The sequence below is a fragment of the Anomalospiza imberbis genome, unplaced genomic scaffold (genome assembly GCF_031753505.1).
Source record: "Anomalospiza imberbis isolate Cuckoo-Finch-1a 21T00152 unplaced genomic scaffold, ASM3175350v1 scaffold_288, whole genome shotgun sequence".
Classification (NCBI taxonomy): domain Eukaryota; kingdom Metazoa; phylum Chordata; class Aves; order Passeriformes; family Viduidae; genus Anomalospiza; species Anomalospiza imberbis.
This window is the reverse complement of record NW_027099912.1, coordinates 48,279-57,821: the sequence shown is the minus strand read 5'-3', so window position 1 is coordinate 57,821 and position 9,543 is coordinate 48,279.

The following is a 9,543-nucleotide window of genomic DNA, read 5'->3' as shown; positions in this document are numbered from 1 at the left end:
AAGGAGTGAAAGGGAACAAGCAAAAGGTGATCAAAAAGAAGGGGAGAGAAGGGATATTTCCTTACTCCTCCTGTGGTTGAGATCTCCAGGCAGAACTCCAGCTTGTCATTCTGGATTGCAAGTTCCAACCTCACCTACCTTGACCAAACCTCACTGCTGACAGGAGGGTGCTGCAGGCTGGGACTGGAATGGGTGCCTGAGAGTGCTGCCTTAGGGCTGAGGAAACTCCCTTTTTGTTGTTCTCAAAGTTTTTTGAAAATCTTCACTGCTGATATTTTTAAGACCCATGCAGGCAGCAAAAAACAGAATTTGGAAATTAAAAAAAAAAAAAAAAAGTTGAGAACAAACTTATGAAAACAAGATGTGCAGCAGGCCATACCCACAAGGGCAATACAAGAAATCCCACCACCATTTTAATCTGACATTTTCTGTACTGTGTGACCCTCCTGAAATTTCTTCATGATGACTTAAAATAATACCCTAGTTCTGCTCTAAAAGGGATGTTGTCTAGTTCTAGAAAGGCTAATAATAGTTTCATTCACTTAAAAAAAAAAAACAAAAAACACTTCATCAAAGAAAACCAATCAAAAACATAAGAATGTGTAAAAAAATTTGGAAAACATGGTCAACCATAATTTTAAAATGACAGTAAATTTCTTTCAGAATATTGCTGCATTCTGGGAAATTTTGAAAATCAGTTTTGCTGTACTTCATGAATCAGCCAAAATTTACTCCTTCTTTTCTCTTTACTTCTTTCTCTTTACTACTTGGGTGCTAAAATCTAGAAATACTAAATGATATTGTGCATTGTCCTGGAGTTATTCTATTCTCCAGGAGCCAAGGTCCAAGGAAATACATCAGAGGAACACTGCTGAAGCTCTCTCTTCATGGCTTTGGCCTTTCTCATTCCTCTGAATCCACCTACCCTTATATAAATCCCCCAGTACATTGGGACATACTGGAAAATTCTGTGTTTTGTGGTGAGGTGATAGGTATTACTTACAAAACAACTGCAGAAGCCATAGCAACTCTGTCCTTTGATCTGCATTAGGAATACTCGGCTTTAAACCCATTTTTGGTGTGAGATGAAGTTAATTATGGAGATGAGTCGGATGGGGTCATTTTCAGTTGTTGCAATCAATATCTGATTCTTTAGTTTGGCTCTATGATAATATCATTTATTTTGCCATCTGCTTCCTATTTTGTCAAGCTTGTGATTATTAAGAGTCATCTGATGTCCACTGGTGGGTGGGGGGCATGTGTTTAACTGCAAGATCTGCATTTTTTCCAGTAGTAACTAAAACAAAGAGAAATAATACATAGGCTATGTCATGGAACTGTAGATCTGGGGCTTCCTGGGTTTGGCCAACAGTGATCAAGAGCCTTTGTGGCAGTTGTTGGAAACAGATGAACGTGACCTAACGAATAAACTGCAGAAGCCAGTAGATTGAAAGCATCTTTGCACGTGTTTTTACTATTTCACTTTTTAGAACATTTTCATTCTCAAAAAAAACCCCAAAAAGACCTCCTTTGGTGCAGCAACAAGATCTGTTATTTTTCTGGGTTTTATGAACCTGAGTAAAATATGGCCATGGGCATGCAATTTGAGTAAGTTTGGAGCTGGAAGAAAATGATTCCTAAAACATTGATTGCAGTCCCTTTTCTTAAGGGAAGATAGTAGCAGTGAGGTTCAGGAGCTGCTTCCTCACTGTTCTCTTTTTCCACTTTCTATTTGGCCAACTGCTCCTACTCCAGTCCCTTCCTTTCCTGCTGGAGTACTCTGCAATAAAATGCTTTTCCCACTGCGAGTGCTGCCTTTTCTCCTCCTTCCTGCCTGGGGAGTGATGTCCAGGCCAATTGGCACAGACATCTCTTGAACACTGAGCACTCCCTTAGCCCAAGCAGGATTTTGGCTCGTGGTTCAGAAATCCATGGGTTTCTTCTTTTTTTGGAGCAGATGGGCTTGTGGTCCTTCAAACCCCTCCACCTCTTTTCCCTTTTTAGGGACACAGTTTATTCACTGCTTCTCTTGGGATCTAGATCTGAAAGCCACTGATGAGTGTGCACTGCAGCAGAGTTACATATGTATATTTATATACATTTCCTTGGAAACATGCCTGATGTGCAGCTAACAGTTGTGCTTTTGATACAAAAGCCTTTGTCAATTGAGTTGTGAAATTGCTTCCTTGATGCTGCGTGCTGGAATCTGTGGGACTCATTATTCATAGGCGATGACTATCTTCAGAGGACTTCACTTGCAGCCCGATTAATTCTCTTTTAAGTTATTTAAAGTTATTTTCTGATTTAATGTAAACTTGCTTTAATTGTGTAGTATATGCTCTGACTCACACATGATTTCCCTTGAATTTCCAAAGGCAGTATATTTTTAGGAGAAATATATTTCAGTCTTAAATATGTCTAGAGAAAATATTTACTTAATTTTGATGGGATATTCAGCACTCTTAAGTGAAAAATGGAGCCAATCTTTTGTAATTAGTGAGTGGCATGACAGTGATCACTATGACCTTGAGTAACTAATAATCCGGTAGAGACTGAATATTCATTTTCACTACGTACAAATGGTGTTGTTATCATTCCCAACATGTGATATTCTCCTCTTTGATGGTTTACAAACAACTGTAGAAATGTCAGAACATTTCAAGCTATGCCTTAAAAAAAAAAAAATTAAATATTCCCTTTCTTTTCCCATGTAGATGGCAGAGGTCGAAGCAGATCTAAGCAGATCAAAATTGCTCTGGGAAAAGCAAGCCAAAGAATTCTCCTGGCAGTTGCATGAGATCGAGAAAAGATATGAACAACAGGGCAGTTGCTTTGCTCCTGCAGGTGGAGGGGAGAAAACACCCCTTCCTGCAGCTGTAGGTCACGGTGTGCTGCTGTCCTTCCTATAAAAGCACCATTTCTAGATATTATATTTATTTATATATATAGAATTTTGTGATGGGGACGGAGGGGGGAGAACCTACACAGAAAATGCTTTTTGTTTCCTCCTCACAATCCTTTGTACCTCCGACTCTTTCAAATTGTTCCCCAGGCTTACAGGTGGCAACACCTATTTTCATAATCACCAGGTTCAATTATTTAATGCATTATCTGTTTCTCTTCTTGTCAAGAAACAGCGGTTTATTCTTTTTATCATTTTTGACACGGGGAATGTTCGTATGAATGCTGGATTTGGCCCACTGAAGGTGATTTTCTTCCTTGTAATGTAATTTCAGGGTTGGGAAATACTCAGGAAACGTTTGGGTGGAGACAAGAAAGTTTTGTTCAGTACTGCTGTGAAATGTAAAGGGGGGAAAAGCAGAAGGAGAGAAATTACTGCATGACACAGACTAGGGAGCTAAGGAGCTGCACCAGACACGGGTGTGAGCTTGGTCATGAAACTCAAGTGGCCTTTGTTGGTGACACCTGCTGAAGGATTGAAAGGGGGTTTTTAGTACTTTGTAGGAATGAGGTGGTTAATCCACGAAAGTTCTCTCTTGTCACTGTTCCTGTGTGGATCTAAGCTTGCATTTCCAGCAGGGAAATGTGGTTTCATTTCTGTTTATCTTCTGTGCCATGAGAGGATGAAACACTGCGGTTGGCTTTGGTGCCAGGCCTGCTCTGGTCCACCTGGAAGGGGCTTTTTCAGGGAATTGAGGAACAAGATCACTTTGGTAGGTGTTGAGAGACCCTGCTCTGTGCTGGGGGGAACAATGATGTGTTTTGTGTGTGGCTTTTGGAACAGTAGGGAGTCTGTTGGGCCAGATCAAAGCAATGGCACCACTTGTGCTGCCACCTGACAGAGGTGACATGCTGGCCTCTGGAAGGGTGAGGGACATCTCACAGATGTTCAGCTTTAGAAGGTTTTCTAACCAGGCGAGAGCCTGGGAGACAGTTGGGAAAGAATGTAAATACCTCTCTAATCTATCTTGTTGTTCACATTGTTTATAGATAGGTTCTGCCACCGTGCGTCATTCACTGCACACCAATGGTGTGAGGTGTTTTTACTCTAAGACCAACGAAATCAGTCTGCACGATGATCCCTATAAATAGAGCGGTGCATTTGAAATAAATCAGAGTTCATTCTCTTGCCTTCGACTTGGAGTCATTTCTGTTCCCGTCCTGCTCTACGGTGACACGAACCTGGAAAAATTTAACTAAATAAGTTAAGTTTTGTTTTCTGTTCAGGGCAAAAAAAGCCTCTGACGCTTAAAAATTGGCCTGGATTTTTATTTTTAATCCCTTTTTCCTCATCTCGGCAGTTATTAATCATAGGCTCTGCTGCTCTTTGGGCAAAATGTGACACTTTGAAGTAGGATAAAAGCTGCATTTCTGAACAAAACAGAACTTTGTTTAATTTTATAAAAGAGATGTTCTGGGGTGTACCTGGGGTAAATCCTCTGCTGTTTTTAAGAGCGTTCTATATGGCAAAAGCTTCCCTGTCTGATTCAGAGAAAGATCTGAGGTTCTGGTAGCTTCAGGAATTGCCATCAGCATTCAGGCTCTGGCCACTGCATGTGAGGCTTTTTGACTACAGAGAGAATTTTCAGTGTGATCTTCAAAAAGGTGCATTATTCATGACATCTCTCATGATCCCTCCTAGAAAATTAAAATCACGAGCAACAAACTTGTGTACTTCCAATAGTTATTTTCAGAGTTAATCGCATGCAGGAATCTACAGCAACCATGAGATTTTGATGTTGCTTTTTCATTCTGGCACGGCTTTGATCAAATGCTGAGCTTTTGGTTTTACTTTTTTTGCCATTGTGCTGATACAATATCTGGAGTACTCAAATGAACATTAATTACTCGTGGAATTTATGCAGCACAGGAATAGTCCAAAAAGGGTCCAGTAAAGGTATTTGTGATTGATCCAAGGAGTTAGCTGAGTTGTTTTTTTGCCATCCCAATACAAAACCTGCCAACAGCCAGTTATGATGTGATTGGAAAAATCTGGGAGTTCATACAGTCAGTTCTGGTTTGGACAAATGGTGAATGGATAACTGGAAGAGTTGTTAGTTTGCTGTACTTACATGCTATAGTAAAAATACTTTCTTTCTAAATTTAAATTTAGGACATTTTCTGCTGTCCTAATGAAATAAAACATGTGTGCTCCGTGCTGGCAAACACTACCTAGAGTAGGTGAACCTAATAAAGGCTGTGTTATCTGAATTTCCCAAATTTAAAGACTTTCAGATGCATTGCAAACCCTCAGATTTAAAGGAGCCTCTTGTTTTACCCTCTGCAGAAGAAGTTTGTTGTAAATAAGAGATGTAAAAGTGGAGAACGGAAGGAAGGAGCAGGGCACCAGTTCTCTTTGCCACCACGGGGCTGCTGTCCTGTGCATGAGCAGTCTGAGATCCAGTTTTGTACTCAGGACCTGCGGATGGGGGTGATAGAAATCTGTTTTCTGGCACAAACACATATATATGGACTCACATGTATTTAAACCTTTAAATGTTATCTCTTGGCCAGCTTCAAAGTCCTGTGAAAGGGTCCAACTTGCTCTTGAGCACAAGGGAAGGATGAGTGATGTGTGATGAGGTTTCTTGCCTCCTTATTTTTCAGCATTTGGGCTGGAAAAGCTGATCCTGAAAGAGCAGGAGAAGATGGGTCATACTTTGTAGTTTACCCAAAATGTGCTTCAGGAATGTTCCTGAGAGTCATTCTGGGCTGGTTATGAATGGACACTGTGGGGTTATGGCAGGATCTTTGTTTAATTAATTGGGTTTTTGGTGATCTTCCTCAAATGTGGAATGACCCTGCTCCATATTGCATATCTACACTGCTCATTTTAGCTTTTATGTTTGTTTGTGTTTTACCTCACAAGATAGGTGGACAAAAAGCAAACAAAAAGCCTACAGTTCCCATATAATTCCCACATATATTTCATTCTCATAATGCAAATTCCTGGTCCTGCAAGACTTGTTGATTATTGAAGACGGGTTATGCATTCAAAGCCTGGATTTCAACATTTCTCAGCAGCTCTGATAGCATAAAAGTCCCTGGGCAGATTTGAAGTTCATGCTTGGGTCTGGTTGCAATTTTTGGCATCAGAACATGTAACAATCTTACAGCTATAAGACTTTAAAGTTAATGCCTGGCATCACGTCAAAACAGCAAGCAAGATCTATCATAAGTAGTCCTCTTATCTTACCTCAATAGCAATTTTAGCCTGTAAATTATTGGAGAGTGCAGGATTTTGGTGCTGTGGAAAAGAGCGAGGCATTTTTGCTGTTAAATCTTTGCACCATGAGGACTTTTAATGATCCTGAGTTGTGCACAGGTACCCTGGGCCGCTGGAAGCAAACATAAACCATATGGCAGGTCCTGCAAAACTCCCTGAGTCCGTGGGGTTCTTGGTCTCTCCTCTCAAGGGAAAGGCAGGGGCAGCAAGGGAGGTTTAGGTTGGGTATTAAGAAAAATTTCTTCATTGAAAGTACGGTCAAGAACTGGAACTGCCCAGGGAAGTGGTGGAGTCACCATCCCTGAAGTGTTCAAAAAACAAGTGAACGTGGCATTTCGTGATACGATTTAGTGACCATTGTAGGGTTGGTCAAAGGTTGGACTCAATGATCTGGGAGGTCTTTTCCAGCCTTAATGATTCTGTAACTCCAGGGTGCTCTGCAGAAGGCCTCTGTGCAGCTCAGCTTTTTTAAAAGCAGCACTGGAGGGCTCCTTCAGTGGCATTTGCAGCACGAGCCCCTTCCCAGGTCCAGCCCCGTGCTGCTTTTCTGATGGGTATCAATGCCCCGATTTCCTGCCATACAAAAGATAACTCAAAATATTCCCTTTCTGCAGCCACAGCCGCTTCTGTGTTGGTGTCAATCCCCCATCCACATTGTGCACTTTGCTTGGAGTCAGCACTTGCAGTTAACAATGCCTTTATTCAAGCTGACAACATCGCTAAGCTTTTAGTAAATGTGTAAGTAAATGTTAAGCGTGTATTCAAACATCCAACAATGAGGAGGAAACAAACAAGAAAAACTTTGTATTGTTTGCTTGGTGTGTATCTGTTAGCAATAACACAGACTATCAGTTCCTTGGGGCACGCTGTTCCTTTCTTAAGCATGTAACAAAAGGATCAAGGCTCTGAGTGACTGCTGGAATAAAAATAAATGTATAAGGAGAACAATCATGGCAAAATAAATTTGTTGATGCATTTTATGAGCTTGGTTTAGGAGTGATTACTTCTGAACTAAATAAGGACTGGGTAGTTGTGGTAAAGTGACAGGATCATATTATTCCTTTTATTTATTGCCATTTATACTTCATTTGTAGATCACGTGCTAGATTTGACTACAGGGCAGGAGGGGAGACCCTCATCTCGGCCAGCATCCCACTTCAGTAATATGGAATACATTTCCACTCCAAATTCCAGACATTGCTTTCCAGAGAGAGGATTATTCTGGCTTAAAGAAAAAAACCTGTTGGTACACTGCAAAACTGCACCTAAGAAGCTCAGGTGGTGCAGATAGGATGACAACAAAAACCTGGGACATTTGCAAATGCAAATGGTGCAATATTTCCATTTGCCTTCCAACCTTTGAGAGTATTTCTTGCATTTTTAGGATGAATAGTCGGTAAGAAGATATAAAAACAATATATTTTTAGGATGAGTAGCCTATAAGAAGATAAGACTTTTAAGCTGTAACTACTCTTGTTCAGCCAACGGTCCCACCTGTGCAAAGTAACTTTTCTGAGTGGCCAAACTGCCTCTGTCATGCCTCAGCACCAAGTCCAGCTGGACTCACAGTGCTCCACGTCCTTCCCGAGCTCGTTGGAGACGTGACCTGGAAGTTTTGCTGCCATCCCATGTTTCTCACGTGTGTTTTGCTGTTGTTGCAGGCCTTGCAGGACAAGGTGGAGAATGACCGTGGGCAGGTTTATGATGCTCAGAGGAGGCTCCAGCGCAACGAGCTGAAGGCCCAGGAGCAGGTGCTACTTACTACAGGGTGCTTTCCTCACCCCTTGAGCAAGGAGGTGCAATGGTTAAAAATAATCCCTTCCTTCAAAGCAAAAGCACATCCTTTCCTGCAGAATTCTCAGCTAGCTTTCTTTTCTGCTTTGTTGGTAATAAAAGAGAATTAAACTGTCTGAACCCTTCAGGCAAATACTTATCTGCTGCTCTCTATTGCTAGTTGGAATTTCAGCTATTCTAGCTGTTAAATGGTGCATTTATTTGGAACTGACTGTTTGCAGCTGCCTGTAGTGCTTTAATAAATGTTTCTGAGACTATTCGAACCTGTTCTTTAATGGTTTGTATGGAGAGAAGTAAAATTGGACAATAACAGCTAAAAATAATCTTTAGTCCTGATCTTCTGCATCCATTGTCCAAACATGTCTGTAAACAGTTTCAGATGATTAATAGTGCTAATTTTTTTCTGGACACTTACAGTGAAGTCAGAGATTATTTAGTGTGCTTTGAGCAAAATAGAGTGTGGTGTTTACAGACAGTGTTGGAACAGAAAGTCAATGATCTGCATTCAAACCAGATTACATTGAAATATTCAGAAGAATATGCAGGTGATGAATGTCTGAATCAGATAGGAATTTATGTATTCCTAATACAAACAGGGTTTTGAAGCATTTGAAAACTTTATTTGGGGCTGAGTAAACAGTATCAACAGCATGTATCCTACATAAAGCATTTCTAACTCTATACCTGCAGGAATAATCAGTTGGGGTGGGTATAGAAGATTAATAATCATTAATTTCAGATATTTTTTCCTCAGTTTCGTCATCCTACTGGCACATGGGAATTCTCTGTCACCCTTGGTGTTTAATTAATATATTTCCTCTCTGGAGTGTCAGTGATGAGCTGTTTGTTCCCTTCTGTCCCCACTCTGCCTCCCAAACCCAGGTGTTGGGCCAGGCTCATCCTTAGCTGCAGAGCCTGCAGCACTGGAGGAGTTTGGTGGAGTGAGTGAGCTGGCCTACAAATGTTGCATTTTGGCTTCAGAGTCTCCTGGAAAAGAAGGAGGAAAATCAGCTCTTTAAAGCATGGCTGTCCCTCCCAGGGAACAGCACTGGCTGCATGCTGTGAGGGATGTCCTCTTCCAATTTTTTTTCTTTTTTCATGTTTCTCTTTAGTCTCTGCCACTACCATTTTGCCTTTTTTTTTTTTTTTGACCCGTTTTGAGAAGGATCCAGAAGAAGAAATAAAAAGTAACTCATGAAATACAGAGGTAGAAAGCTGCACATGCAGATTCACAGGGTGCCCTCAAGGTTTCCTCCTACATGAGCATCTGCTCCGAACCAACCTTCAGAACTCTCCTGTCCAGACTTAATTAATGAAGGACTAGTTCAGATGGTAACATCTTGTTCCCCAGTATAATGGAACAGGAATGTTATTTAAATCACACTGTGCTGTCCACCTTTGAACTTGATGTGTTGGCAGATTTGGTAGAGCTCATATCCAAGTTCCTCAATGGTCTTGTCTCTGCCTTCCATCCATTGGGACTTTCTGAAGCAGCCCTAGTTAGATACCTACCCTGTGTCTCATGCTACTGCCCAAAACACCATCCTGAGACTAGAAAAGCA